General features: G+C 47.5%; 1 protein-coding gene and 1 non-coding gene across 13 annotated transcripts in view; both read right to left on the bottom strand.

The window, feature by feature from the left end:
• Positions 1-15,882, bottom strand: part of RADIL (Rap associating with DIL domain) — an 86,029-nt gene that overhangs the window by 50,106 nt on the left and 20,041 nt on the right. The gene's annotated exons all lie outside the window — the stretch shown is intronic.
• LOC132477202 (U6 spliceosomal RNA) lies at positions 1,889-1,995 on the bottom strand. Its single transcript, XR_009530222.1, has one exon. It is a non-coding gene; the product is annotated as a U6 spliceosomal RNA (small nuclear RNA).

Raw genomic sequence — 15,882 nt, 5'->3', positions numbered from 1 at the left:
CAGCCGACAGACCCGTGCACACCCTGAGGGCAGCACAGCCACGAGGACCCGCACACGGGTGGACGCCTGAGCAAGGAAGGCCCCTGAACCCCACGTAACCCTCCACCGGGACTATCCTCGCACAGGGCAGAGATGCTGCAGGGAAAGCTGGGCCCAGCCTGTACCCAGTGGCGGGTGGAAAGGCACATGGGGAGCAGTGGGTAGGGTATGGGACCTCTGTTTACATGCTGAAAAGAGCACATGAAACCCCACTGCATACTGGTCACGGTGTGCATATATGTGCATGTAAAGCTGTTTTTAAAAACAGATAGAAAAGGCACACAGTAAATTCAAGAAATGGCCGCTTTCAGGTGGGGGTCTGAACCCGGGGAGGTACATTACGTAACGTATTGGAGCTACTAGAACACGTGTGATATCACATACTGCACGTGATAGGACGTGCTTTATGGATAACTCTGTGTGATGTTTTACTCGTTTTATTTTTTAAAACTCTAAATAAATGTGATTAAAAATGTTTATGTCAACTCTGGAAGGCAAGTCCTCAGGTGTAAAGTAAAAATCATAAACACTCTGAGGTCCTCGCACGTGTGCAGGACTCTGCGGCTGCCCCGAGGTGGGCTGGGGGCCTGGGGCGGGCGCCTGATGAGGCCGCTGGAGACCGTTCGGCCCGTCGTCCTGAGGAGGGTTGTGGCTTCAGGTGCCACCCCGCATCTGACCCCACTTCAGCTTCGCCACCACCATCCATGCATCCCAACGCCGCGCAAACCCTGGGCGCGTCTGCCCGGCTCTGAGCAGAACCTCCTCCCTAAGCCTGGGATGGAGGCTGGGCGGTGACGGGAGGGACGTGTGGGCAGCGTCCCCCACAAGCCAGCGGCCTGCGGGGCGCAGCCGGGGGTTCTCAGCCTGGTCCAGGCAGAGCCGCAGCCTCGTGGTCCAGGCGCTGTGCACTGGATCTGGGGCGTCACGGTGGAGCCCGCGTCCAGAGCAAGGCCGTCCCCACAGCCCCTCCACCGCCACCATGATGGGGATTCGGCAACAGACACACCACGGAGAAGCCCTGGCCCACAGGGGAGCGGCACTGACAGAATAACGTGACGGGAGCGGCCAGGCCTTGTAGGGCGGTGATTTCACACGCCAAGTTACTCATCTTAGAGGAAAACGCCCAGCCCTGCCACTGGGTGAAGAAGACGCGCTCCGTTTCTGGGTCACGCCTCCCCGTGAGCTGGGCCGGACGGCCCAGCCCTGGACATTTCCCGCTACACTAGGGGTGACCGAGTTAGCGAGGTCAGAGGTTTATCTGGTCCTGCAGGTCTGAGGGACACCCGGAATCTGCATTTTTGTAACAGCTCCCAAGAAGGTTCTGGAACTCAGCTAGGATAGGAACCGCTGCCAGGGCACTCCTCTCCCCCAATGCCCTGTCTACAGAAAACCTACAAGGGGAGAAAGGGAAACCCACGGAACGCTCGGAAAACGTACTCGAGCACCTACCATTTTTATTTGCGTTTTGGATTTCTAATTCTTTTCTCTAGGTTAAAACGTTTGTCAGTTCCCAGGAAGGTGGCAGATACGAGGCTCCCCCCTTCCCTCTTGTATAAGGCACACCTCGTCTTACTGCGCTTCACGGATACGGCGTGCTACAGACTGAGGGTCTGCAGCAACCCTGGCTGAGCAAAGTCTATTGGCACATTTCTTCCAACAGCATTTGCTCACTTTGTGTCTCTGTGTCACACTGTGGTAATTCTCGCAACATTTCAAACTTTGTCGTTATTATTATATTTGTTACAGTGATCTGTGATCAGTGATCTTTGATGTTACTCTTGTAATTGTTTTGACATTTTTTTAATAATAAAGTATTTTATTTTATTTTATTTTTAAACATCTTTATTGGAAAAATATGGAACGCTTCACGAATTTGCGTGTCATCCTTGCGTAAGGGCCATGCTAATCTTCTCTGTATCATTCCAATTTTAGTATATGTGCTACCGAAGCGAGCACAGTAATAAAGTATTTTAAAATTAAGGTATGTACGTTGTTTTTCTAGACGTAATGCTATCGCACCCTTAATAGACCTCAGTAGAACGTAAACATCACTTTTCTAGGCACTGGGAAACCAAAAAGTTCCTGTGACTCTCTTCACCAACGTGCCAGCTTCATTGCAGTGGTCTGGGCCTGAACCCATCACCTCTCAGAGCTGGGCCTGTATCTGTTCCCTGGTGAAAAGGCAGAAACACACCCAGTAGAGGAATAAAAGGAGGGGTCTGGGGCTTCCCTGGGGGCGCAGTGGTTGAGAGTCTGCCTGCCGATGCAGGGGACACAGGTTCGTGCTCCGGTCCGGGAAGATCCCACATGCCACGGAGCGGCTGGGCCCGTGAGCCACGGCCGCTGAGCCTGCGCGTCCGGAGCCTGTGCTCCGCAACGGGAGAGGCCACAACAGTGAGAGGCCTGTGTACCACAAAAAAAAAAAAAAAAAAAAAAAAAAAGGAGGGGTCTGGGTAACCAGAACCTGGAGAGGTCCTGTCCCACCCAGGACAAACATGGGACCACCTTACCGCCCAACACTGGGCCCCAGACCCAGAAGCACAATGACCACTTTCCCACGTCTCAGGAGGATAACACAACCAGGAGAGATTCTGAAACAACCCTTGCTGCCCCTGAACAGGCTCACAGTTAAGCCACAGGCCCTGACTTGGATGCTCAGGGCCGCTCCTGCCCGCTCCTGGACTGTGTCTCTGACACGGGAACTGGGGAAGGGGCCCTAACCTGCAGGAAGTGGAACCGTGACACAGGCGACGGTGGTGGCCTGCACAACGGACGCGGTTAAAGAAAGGGGCTCGGAGCTTCCCTCTCCCGGCAGCTGCTCCAGCTCCCGCCACCGGAATCAAGCCTGCGAGCAGCTGACGCTGCAGGGCAGGGATCTGCGGTCCCCCAGCCCCTCCATCAGACGCTCCTTGGGCCAGGCAGCCGTCGGGCAGGCGGGAAGAGGTGGAGGGAGGACACCCCAGGCCACACGGTGTTTTCCGTGTCGGTGCAGGCAACCCCTCTGCGGGGAGAGAGGAGAGGACCCTGGATACCGGGGGGCGGGGGTGGGGGGGTGGACACTAATTCTGAAAGCAGCTGGCAGTCGTCCTCAGAGCTCCTGTCGTGGGCTCCAGAACAGCACTGGAAAGAGCAGCACAGCTCTTTGCCTGAACGTCAGTAAGTTCAGGACAATAAATTCAAGCTGTAGGTTTTACCTCCAGGCCCCATGTACTCTTCTCTCCCAGGATCAGAGGGTTTGAAACAGCGTCTACAACTCGGAGAAGTCCCTGTTGCTCACACCCGCTACCAGGGCTGCAGGAGGACCCAGAGATGTGGTTTTCATCGGGGATGGATGAGGCAAATGTTCCTGCATTAGGGAATTTTGCTAAAATTGGGGGAATTGAGACTATTTTAGTGATCCCTGATAACAGCTGGAGAGGCGCTGCTAACATAAACTCTGCAGTAGCCACTGCAAAACTTGGGAGGTCAGACCTGCCTTAAACAAGTCCTTGTAAACTAGAATGCCCTTTTCTGGGTTAGCAAAAGATGTAGAACGAAGAAGCCCTAAGTTAATCAAGCAATCCTTGCCGTTAATTTGAAGTTTTTTGTATTTGAAATGTACAACGACGAGGACAAACCACCTAAGGACCATTTGGGGATGCAGCATCTATCTGCTACATGGCCGGCTTTATTCTGCGTGTTTTGCATTCAATTCCATTTCATTCTCACAATAAACCCTTCAAAGGGACTGCAGTGACGTGAGACTATGTTACCTAGCTTTTTAGGATCGATCCTACCATTGGCAAATAAAATTCTAAAAAATAATGTATATTGTACCCCCCTCCCCAGTTAGGGACACGACACGGAGGCCTGCTGACCACTTCTGTCCTGGAGGTCCCAGACAGTACAATAAGGTAAGAAAAACAAATGAAAGGTAGGATTGAAAAGAAAGAAAGAAATTTGTGACGATTTTCAAGACAATGTGATTATATACAGAAAATGCAAAAGAATCTATGGACAAATTATTAGAATTAACAAATGAGTTTAGCAAGGGGACTAGATATGGTGAGTATGCAAATTCAATACTATTTTAAAATACTAGAAACAAAGAGAAAAGGGTATGTTTAAAAAATAAGATACCATTTATAATAATGTCAAGAAACATGAAACTAAGGAATAAATCTTCCAAAAAATGTGCAAGGCTATGTCACTGAAAACTACAAAGCACCACTGACAGAAATCAAGGAAGCTTAACTGAAAAAGACAGAGAGGCCAAGTGTGAGAGAGGAAGTGGGACAGTTAGAGCCCTTGCACACTGCCGGGGGAGGGGGGTGTCAACTGGCCCGAGCGGCCTGGAAAGCACCGTGTGCTGGTGTCCTACCATCGAACCATCAAGTCCACTCCTCAGTGTACACACGATAGGAACACACGTGGGACCACGGGACGTGCACAGGAACACGTCCACGGTAGCATCACTCCTAATGGGCCCAAACTGGAAACACCAAGTGTCTACCAACAACAGGACGACCAAATCAACTGTGGTCCATTCACATAATGGAATCCTGCACAGCAACAGTAATGAATGGACTCTTCTCAAAGCAAGAAGAAGCCAAAAACAAAGGTACAAATAATATGATTCCATTTATAGGAAATTTACTTAGAGCCAAAACTGAACTATGGTTTTAGAAGTCAGAGAGGTTGGCTCAATAACCAAGGACCAGGAGGGGGTGTGAGGGAGGCTGCAGGTGTTCTGATAATGTTCTAGTTCTTGCCACACAGGTGCACTCATCTTCTGAAAACTCGTTGAGCTGCACCCTCACAACGTGGGCACGCTTCTGTCTGCACGCTATTTTTCAATGAAAATTTTCCTTTTAAAGAAGAGGACATCAGATGTTAAGATTACCATACACAAATTATAAGATTATGCTTACACTGTTTAAAAAGATAAAACATGCCTTGAAATATAGGTAGAGAACAGGAAATTATAAACAATAACATCAGCTTTGAAAAATAACCAATCAGAACTAGAAATGAAACAACACAGTAACGGAAACTATGCAGCATATCAGACACAACGGAAAAGAGAATCCATGGACTAAAAGACAAGTCTAAAATGTCTAGGATGTGGTACAAAGTGACCAAAAAAGGAAGAAAAAAGAAGACATGAAAGACATTAGGAGACAGGGAAGAGAGAGTGAGAGGCCTCACACACGTTGAAAGACAGCTCTGGGGGAATTCCCTGGCAATCCAGTTGTTAGGACTCAGTGCTTTTACTGCTGAGGGCCTGGGTTCAATCCCTGGTTGGGGACTTAAGATCCCACAAGCCATGCTGCGCGGCCAGGAAAGAAAAAAAAAAGATGGCTCTGGGAGGAGAGCAGTAAGAAGAGGGCAAAGGCAATATCTGAAAAGAAAATAAGTGAGCATTTTTCAGAACTGATTGAAGAAACCAATTTGCAGTTTCATGAAGTCCAATAAAAGAAAGAAGAGAGACATCACAAGAAAACTACTGACCAATATCCCTTATGTATAGAGATGTAAAAGTCTCCAAGACAGTAGCAAACCACGTTCAAGTGGGATTTATCCCAGGAATGCAAGAGTGATCTAACACACAATAGTCAATCACTGTAATATAGCGTATTGATACAATAAGAGACCAAGATGACATGGCCAGGTACTAAATGCTACTGGATTATACACTTTAAAATTGTTAATTTTATGTTATGTGAATTTTATTTCCATTTTAAAAGTCAGGCTTTAAAGACCCTAATGTGAAAGGCAAAACTATAAAGCTTTCATAAGAGAATGCAGGGACTATCTCTACAAGCTCAGAGGCAGGGACGGATCTCTTATACGAGACAAAACCAAATCAGAATCAAACGCATTAACCATAAAGAAGAGAATCGACAAAGTCAACTATATTAACAATTTTATTCATCAAAAGTCACGATAAGTAGAGTTTAGAAAATCAACTCACAGACTGGGAGGAAATCATTATCATTATAACACGTATTACTGATAAAAGACTAGCATCTAGGGACTTCCCTGGTGGTCCAGTGGGTAAGACTCCACGCTCCCAATGCAAGGGGCCCAGGTTCAATCCCTGGTAGGGGAACAAGATCCCGCATGCGTGCCGCAACTAAGAGTTTGCATGCCGCAACTAAGAAGTCTGAATGCTGCAACTAAGACCAGCACAGCCTAAATAAATAAATAAATAAATATTTTTAAAAATATATTTAAAAAAAAGACTAGAATCTAGAATAAAGAATCCCACAAATCAATAAGAAAAAGACCAAACAATAGAAAATGCAAAAGAGCAGACCAGGCACTTGATGTTTCCAGTGAAATGGTAAACTAGGAAACTGTTTGACCCCATCAGGTAAAGTAGAAATATGCACACTCAGTGTCCAGCAATATCCCTACCGGGTGTGCACCCCCGAGGGACTTGTACACTTAGGGACCAGGATGCTCTGAGCTGCATGATTCCCAGACCCATTTGCAGGGTTGCTCAGCATCCCTGCACCCACATGGCGGGACACGGCTCCAAGCAGCGCGGGCGTGAGCCCCACAAGCACGACACGAAGGAGACGTCAATCCACCCGCGTAACTCAAAACAGGCAAAGTGAAACTCTCGTAGGCAAAAATGCACAGGTGATAACGCTAAAAGGAAACTGAGAAAACAGTCATTACAAAGTCAGGATGGTGGTTCCTTCCGAGGGGGAGGGAGAGGGTGGAGCTCAGGGTGACCCCAGGGGGACAGCGCACTGGAGGGCGTGTGCCCGCAGCGAGGCTCCGGTCGGCGGCTTGCTTGGTAACGACCTACCGCCCCAAGCAGGCGGGTCTTCTGCCCTTTCCTGCACACGGTCCCTTCTGCAGTTACATACCCGTCCACAGCCTCACAACCTGCCACCATACCTGTCCAGGTGGAGGGCACCCCGAGGATACGCTGGGTGGCCTCCGGAGCCCCCTGCCCATCCCGCCGAGGGCTCTGCCGCCTGGAAGTGGCCACAGGCTGGTGTGGCCCCTGAGTTCCCACCAGCAATAAGGACACTGCCCACACCAGCCACTCCGAAAGTTGGATGCTGCTGGGAGGAGGCGCCCCGAGTGGCCACTGCCCGCTGCCAGCTCTGCAGCTCCATTTCCACCCGGCCCTGTCCCCCCAGCACAAATCCTTGTCCACCACCCACACAGCTGCCCGACGTCCGCCTTCCCACCAGTGGCCCAGGGGTTCAAGTCCTGGGCAAAATGCAGATGTCCTAAGCTTCCCAAGCCTCCTCTCCACGGGCCTGGAGGAGAGCCACGAACACCTCCAAGGGGACTGCGTCCCCTCCACAACCTCTGTATTCCACCCGTGACATCTTATTTCTTAAGCTGGGTCACGGGGGCACAAACAGTTCATTACACTACGCTGTATCTATTTCTTGTGTGCCTGAAGTATTTCAAAATAAAGATTAGAAAAGCAGTGAGAAGCAGGTACAGATGACAAACAGATGTTCGTGAACATTCCAACATCTGCTCCACCTCAGAAATACTAAAGGAGACGTGAGCTAAATGATGAGGCACACGCTCCCTTCACATCAGCAAAGATTCTTTAATGATGGAATCACAGCGAGGATAAGGAGAGACGGACACACTCAGAAACTGCCCATGGGAATGGTCCCATGGGCACTGGTCCACCCCAAATTTAAAAATAGCCAGCGGGACAGTGCCAACTACATCATCTTAGACCTGGACACATCTATACTGAAAAAGTCTCCATCTCTCCACAAATGAATTCCACTTTTAAGTTGCCATCCTACAGAAATAATCAGAAAGGAATCAAACACTTCTGTACAAAGATGTTTATATAAGCATTACTCATAAATAGAAAAAAAAGGGAAATATTCTAAAATTCCAATAAAGACGTGGTGAGGCACACCACCCATTCACTGGCATTAAATTTGATGTTGCAATATGAGTAAATAAGTATATTAAGTTTATAAAAGAATATATAACTACATACATAGGTTGATTTAAATTATGTAAGAAAAGTAACACAACAGTAAGAAAAGAATGAAAGGCACCAAAATGTTAAAAGCAATTCTCTCTAGGCGGTGACTTTACAGGTGATCTTTACTCTCTACCTAATACTTTCCCTTATTTTCCAAATTTTCAATAATGAATATGTCTTATTTTCTTAAGTGGGGGGAAGTCACATTTTCAAGTACCGAGGAACATTATTTCCGTGGTAAAACTTGGACCTTCTCCTGCCGATTAGGGCCTTAATCAGGGAAGAGCAGCCTTCTCTAGAAGGAACTAATAACCTAATTAAGATGATGGGTAACTGAGGAGATAAAATGCTTAGGCCATTTGTTAGCCAGTCACAGGTGGAAATAGAGCCTTCCAGAACCATGCCAACGAGAGAGCAGCGTGGCAGAAGCAGGAATTTTCTTTAGCTGAAACCAAAGGCCCCGCGTGACTCCCCAGAGATGCCTCGAGCCCTCCCTTGGAGGGGATCCTGGTGAACCGAGCAACACCAGCCCACCCGGCGCCCCTGCTCACAAGCCTCAAGGACCCACATGGGAGGGGCCGCCGACGCCCCTTCCCGGGTCCACAAGCTGGAGAACCAGCTTTATCGTGAAGGTCAGCACCTCCTGTCTCTCGCCCAGAGTGAGGAGCCTCCCTGCCCCGGAGGCTGCATCCCGAGAATGCCCGACGCCCTCACGGCTGCCCAGCGCCCCACCGCCCTGCAGCGAACTCCCTACGCTCGTGCAGGCTGGAAGAGACAGCCACGGAAACCGCTTTGAAAATTAGGCAAGAAGACAAGAGAAACTAGGAGAGAAAAGATCCGGAAAACACGTCGGTCCAGGAGACGCAGGATAACAGACGAACCAGAAGGAATGATCCAAGGAGGGATGTGATTTTTCAGAACTGAAGAACATGCGTTTTTAGCTTAAAAGTCTGACACACAGTAGAGGTTAAAAACGCATGAGGGGGGGGACAGGGGGGACTTCCCTGGTGGCACAGTGGTTAAGAATCCGCCTGCCAGTGCAGGAGACACGGGTTCGAGCCCTGCTCCGGGAAGATCCCACATGCCGCAGAGCAACTAAGCCCGTGCGCCACAACTACTGAGCCTGCGTGCCACAACTACTAAGCCCGCATGCCACAACTACTGAAACCTGCGTGCCTAGGGCCCACGCTCCACAACGAGAAGCCAAACCGCAATGAGAAGACCCACACACTGCAACGAAGACCCAACATGGCCAAAAATTAAAAAACACGTAAGGGGTCAAAATACACAAATAGCAAATTTTAATAACCTTAATACGATAAGAGAATATGGACGTTATAAACAAATACGGTAACAGATACGACCATCACTTTTTACATAAAAAAACAAAAGTCTAGCAGAAAGGGTGCAAACACAGCCCAACCAGGACACGCACTGTGAGTCTGAAGAATGAGGCAGCGTGAAGAAATTACCTGCGTCTCCAGAGGGAGGAGAGAGAGATTAAGTCCAAAGGAGTGAGAGTCCCAACACGCCCCAGCCTCTCCTGGAGGCACTGGGAGCTGAAAGGAATGGACTGAGGCCTCCAAAATCCTAGGAGAGAAAAGTATTTCCATCTAAAGCTCTACGCCCAGCTAAGCTATTAATCGAGCATTAAGGTGGAGCAAAGGTCTTTCAAGCAACTTCACGTCTCGTGGACACTTTCCCAGAAGGCCACGGGAGGAGCTGGTCCACCTAAACCAGGTGTAAAGCGAGAACCAGGGCAAAGGGAGCAGAGACAGGGGTCTCCTCTGCAGAGACACCAGGGCGAGGACGGCTGAGAGGGGGCTCGAGAGCAACCAGCCCGACCTGAGCAGGCGGAAGGCGCCCAAGCTGGATAAAACCAGCCACACACCTGAGCATCTTGAGAAGAGATACTGGCAGAGGATGGAGGAATGCTGAATTCGTGAAAAGTACCAAGAAAAAGGACAAACAAATAATACCAATAATTAATTCCAGAGAAACTGGAAGCTGGACTAGAAGGAAAGGTAATCTTTGTGTACACCAGGCCTCAGCTATAAAAAGCTGTCTCTGGTCCTAAAAATGTAAACACTGATTACTAATCTAAACAAATTTACAGCTGTCCTGAGAGGACAGGGCGAGGGAAGCTGATGTTTTAAAAGAGGGGTGGTGGGGGCTTCCCTGGTGGCACAGTGGTTGGGAGTCTGCCTGCTAATGCAGGGGACACGGGTTCAAGCCCTGGTCCGGGAGGATCCCACATGCCGCGGAGCGACTGGGCCCGTGAGCCACAACTGCCGAGCCTGCGCGTCTGGAGCTTGTGCTCTGCAAAAAGAGAGGCCGCAATAGTGAGAGGCCCGCGCACCGCGATGAAGACTGGCCCCCGCTTGCCACAACTAGAGAAAGCCCTTGCACAGAAACGAGGATCCAACACAGCAAAAATAAATTAATTAATTAATAAACTCCTATCCCCAACATCTTCTTAAAAAAAAAAAAAGAAGAGGGGTGGTGAACAGAGCTGAATTCTCATCTTCATGGAAGACGTCACTAGATCACGCTCAAAATGTAAAAACCAAGCAGTAGTGGGATAAATGTATTACTTTAAGTTGTGGAATTAAATGTCAAATAAGGAACAGTTCACAACTGAAACTGGTTCCCTCTGGGCAAGGCAAACTGGGAAGAGGGAAGGCTAGTGCAGGGCCCTGCTGCTTCCGCTTTTTTGCTTTGTTTTGTTATTTCTTTTTCTTTTTTTTTTTTTTTTTTTGCAGTACGCGGGCCTCTCACTGTTGTGGCCTCTCCCGTTGCGGAGCACAGGCTCTGGACGCACAGGCTCAGCGGCCATGGCTCACGGGCCCAGCCGCTCCGCAGCATGTGGGATCTTCCCGGACCGGGGCACGAACCCGTGACCCCTGCATCGGCAGGCGGACTCTCAACCACTGCGCCACCAGGGAAGCCCTGTTTTGTTATTTCTAATCAGCAATGAGAAAGTATCGCTTTAACTGTGCATGTATATATAACTGGTGAAAGTAAGTTTTTAAACGTACATACTTTTCAACCTCCTAAACAAATGAATGGATGAATGCACGCGCTAAAAAAAGTATGTATTTCATCAATTCCTAGACACACTTTTTTGCACATTTTAACATCTTTGAACGCATCCTGCGTTCTCGTGGAGTGTCCCAGGCAGCAGCTGTCATGTGAGAACTTGGCTATTGTTCCTGGGGGAGCGAGATTCTTCAATATTTCAGTCATTTAAGGGCCATTTGAAGAATGAATGAGCTCTGGTTGTCATGTGCAAACTTGCAGAATTTGGGGCCAACAGCTTGAGAGAAAATCCCAGGGATAACAGTGGAGCACTTTCAAGAAATGTGGCATCAGCAATATTCTTGAGGGCACAAAAAAGGGCACTGGGTGGAAATGTGCACAGCGACAGCTCGAGTCGAAAAGACGACTTGGAATTTATTTCGCTCCCATTTATCTTTCTGTGCGTGCCTGTGCACAGAACCAATATAGATTAAAGTCCGTGTTTAAATAAATCTTCAGGTTTATCAGAGCTCTTCAGGTAAGTACAGAACTAAGAATCCCAGGTAATAAATGTAAGGCATTGTGCCCTCGTTTAACTTGTACTATTTTTTTTTTTTTTTTTTTTTTTTTTTTGCGGTACGCGGGCCTCTCACTGTTGTGGCCTCTCCCGTTGCGGAGCACAGGCTCCGGACGCGCAGGCTCAGCGGCCATGGCTCACGGGCCCAGCCGCTCCACGGCACGTGGGATCTTCCCAGACCGGGGCACAAACCCGTATCCCCTGCATCGGCAGGCGGACTCTCAACCATTGCGCCACCAGGGAAGCCCAACTTGTACTATTTTTTACGTCAGTGGTAAGTAGGTATGGTGATCTTATAATCAATAACATCTTTTATGTGGTGAAATACGGTATATACAGGAATATGTATTGCAAAATTTTTCTTAATGACCCCCAAATATACATAGTGCTCTGACCACACCATGGAATATTCCATAAGCCCTAGAATGAATGAATTAGAATGATAACAGATGATGTGGGGAGATTTTCAAAAGGAGTTTGTTAAGAAAAGATACAGAAAACTAAGTATGTGATCCCATTTTAAAACAATAATAACTGGGACTTCCCTGGTGGTGCTGTGGTTAAGAATCCGCCTGCCAATGCAGGGGATGTGGGTTCGATCCCTGGTCCGGGAAGATCCCACATGTCACAGGGCAACTAAGCCCGTGGGCCACAACTACTGAGCCTGCGCTCTAGAGCCCCCCCACTGCAACTATTGAGCCCATACACCACAACTACTGAAGCCCCCGCGCCTAGAGCCCGTGCTCCACAAGAGAAGCCACCGCAATGAGAAGCATGTGCACCGCAATGAAGAGTAGCCCCCGCTCACCGCAACTAGAGAAAGCCTGCGCGCAAGCAATGAAGACCCAACATAGCCAAAGATAAAATGAAATTTAAAAAAATTTTTTTTAAAACTGACTAAAAGTCTGCATGTGTACATGTTTACACAGATCTGTATAGGAGCATCTGAGCACAGAAAAACTATGGAAGGTCATGGTGGGAGCAGAATTCTAAGGTGACCCCATGATCTCTGCCCCTACGGTTACTCCCGTGATTAAGTACATGGGCAAGAGAGATTCTGCCGGTATAATTAAGGTAACTGAGCAGTTGATCTTAAGATACAGAGATTATCCAGTGGGCCCAACCTAATCATGTCAGTGACTTCAAAGCAGAGAGTGTTCTCCAGCTGGTCACAGAAGAAAAGGGTCTCAACAAGGGGTTCCCCCCTGCTCAGATGGGAGGGGCTACAGGAAAAGGAGCTGAGAGTGGGCTCTGGTCCACAGCTAGCAAGAAGAAGACAGGAAACAAAACATGGAGATTTCAGTCCTACAACCCCAAAGAACTGAATTCTGCCTTGTCAGCCAAACTTTGTGGGAAAGTTGTCTACACACAGGTCTCCTCTCTTTTCTCCTATTCACCCTTCTGTATAAGTAGGAAACATTTCAGGCATCCAAAAGGGTATGAAGAACAAAATAATGCACCCACTGCAGCCTGAAGAAATAAAGCACATTCTAGATATGGCTGAGCTTTCTCTCTCCTATCCAGAAATAACAGCTATGCTGATTTGGGGTCATAACTCCCATGTGTATATTTATATTTTTTTCCATGTGTTAAGTATAGCCAAGATATTATATACATACATAGTAAATATCTCTGAAAAGTATATTTAATTTGCAATTTTTTAAAAAACTGATGAAATGGTATCATACGATATGAACACACCCACTTGCTATGTGTATCTCCAGCTCATTCGTTTTCAGTGCTGTATGGTATTCCATTGTAATATATTTAAATGGACCCATTTTTCCTGTTGATCAATGAGGAAGTCAGTCTCCAAGATGGCCCCTAGTGACCTCCTGCTTTTCGAGCCCTTTTGTAGTCTCCTGCCACCGTGAATAGAGCCCGTTTAATCACAAAGACATGGCGGAAGTGGCGGTATGACTTCCATGGTCAGGTCATAAAACACACTGTGACTTGTGCCTGGCTCTCTCAGATCACGTGCTGGGGTTAAGTCAGCCGCCATGCTGTGAGGACGCTCGGTTAGCCCTATGGAGAGCTGAGGCCTCCTGCCAACAGCCAGCATCAACATGCCAGCCAACATCTCACATGTTAAATCATCTCACATGTTAAATCATCTCGAATTCCAGAGATTCATCAAACTTGGTGCTTTTTATATACATTTCTGGTTTGGTTTTAGTTTTCATAATCAACATTCATAAGTGAATTTTGCTCATAACTTTTATCATGTTCCCTTTCTCTGGTTGTGATATGAAGGTGAGATTTGTTGTAAAAAATGTTTCTTCTTTTTCCATTTTCTGGAATAGTCTGATGTAAAATATTGGAATAATCTTGTCACTGAATATCAGTAAGAATTGGCCTGTACAACCTTCTAGGTCTTATGTTTTTGTGATTTTACTTTGGTTTTGGTGGGGACATTTTCAAACTACTCATGCCGTTTCTTTTCAAGGTTATAAGTCCATTCAGGTTTTCCATCCTTCAGTGAGTCTGGGTAGGTTATCTTTTTCTACGAGATTGTCCATTTTGTCTAAGTTTTCAATTTACTGCCATAAAGCTATCTATAAGATCCTTTAAATGAAAATTAAAAAAAAAAAACTACTGTATTTGTAGCTATATCCCCTTTTAAATTCCTAAGATTGCTTGGGTACCATCCTTAGCTTTCCTCGACAACCTTCCTGGTTTTGACATTTTATTAGTCTTTTCAAAGAACCTACTCTTCACTTTGTTGATCCTCTGCACTGCATGTTTATTTTGTCTTTATTTTCTGCTCTGTATTATTTCCGTTCTTCTCTCACTGAATTTATATCCTTTTTAACCTAGTTCTGTAGGCACACAGCTCATCAGCTGCCAGCCTTTACTCTTTTCTAGGGTGAACATTTAAAGTCATAACCCTCCTCTTCTAAATACCACATTGGCTGCATCCCACAAGTTGCATTTTCATTACTGTTCAGTTCCAATTCACATTAAAGTGTCTTTTTTGATCCTGACTTATTTGGGAGCGTTTGAATGTGTAAACGTACGAGCTCTGTGTAATTCGCTCTACCATCACCTTCCAACACCCATCCTCTCCTTCTCCCATCACATAATGGTGGGGAATGGTGGTCGTGTAACCAGCTGATACAAACTACAACTTCCAGTCTCCCTCACAGGTAGGCAGGGCCTTGTGACTAAGTTCCAGTCAGTGAAAGACGAGGGAATGTCATCTTCTAGGGACTTCCAGGAAAGCTCCATAGGAGGAGGACACAGTCTGCAGGGACACCTTTGGCCTCCCCCCACTTCCTTCTTTCTTCCTGCCTTAAATGAAGATATGATGGCTGTGACGGCAGCGGTCCCGCCATCATCCTGCACCTTGAGGTGACCTTGAGGATGGAAGGCGTGGACCACAATGGTGGGGCTGAAAGTGCAGAAGCCTGGGTCCCTGGGGACCAGGAAAGCTCCCGCATCAGCCCTGAACTTACTCCCTCTGTAATGTGAAAGAAAATCACCCTGTATCGGGTTCAGTAATTGTTATCTGGCCAAATGCAATTCCTAACCGATAAAGAGGTCTTTAAGATATCACTTGACGGGGCTTCCCTGGTGGCGCAGTGGTTGAGAGTCCGCCTGCCGATGCAGGGGACACGGGTTCGTGCCCCGGTCCGGGAAGACCCCACATGCCACGGAGCGGCTGGGCCCATGAGCCACGGCCGCTGAGCCTGTGTGTCCGGAGCCTGTGCTCCACAACGGGAGAGGCCACAGCAGTGAGAGGCCCGCGTACCGCAAAAAAAAAAAAAGATATCACTTTGATGTTGGTTTCTTAATTACAAAATACTTCACACACAGACACACACACACACACGAAAGCATTTACAACTGAGACTAATAATAAAATGAACACCATTTCCTCCGCCACCCAACCTGCGAAAAGGAGAACATTTCCAGTCTGCATTCTTGCAGCCGCACCTCCCCTGCTTCTCCCCACCTCTCGCCCTTGCTATTCTGGATTTTATTTCACATTCCCTTGTTTCTCCTTTATAGTTATACCTCACATTTTTGTCACCCTAAATTATACTGCCCTATTTTGTTTTTAAAACCTTATGTAGATTGTGCCACACTGTGTATTTTTCTGTGATTGTCTCTTTCCCCTCAACATTATGAGACACACCTACCTTGATGCATGAAGCTTTGGTCCATTTAATCTCACAGCTTTACGTTGTTTGCTTCATGAATACACATTCTCTCTCCACTTCCCGTTTAGGGGTATGTGGGTCATTTCGAGCTTCAGGCTATTACAAAATGCTGCTGCAAA

This window comes from Mesoplodon densirostris, chromosome 16, assembly GCF_025265405.1.
Source record: "Mesoplodon densirostris isolate mMesDen1 chromosome 16, mMesDen1 primary haplotype, whole genome shotgun sequence".
Lineage (NCBI taxonomy): Eukaryota > Metazoa > Chordata > Mammalia > Artiodactyla > Ziphiidae > Mesoplodon > Mesoplodon densirostris.
This window is presented reverse-complemented; position numbering and strand designations above follow the sequence as displayed.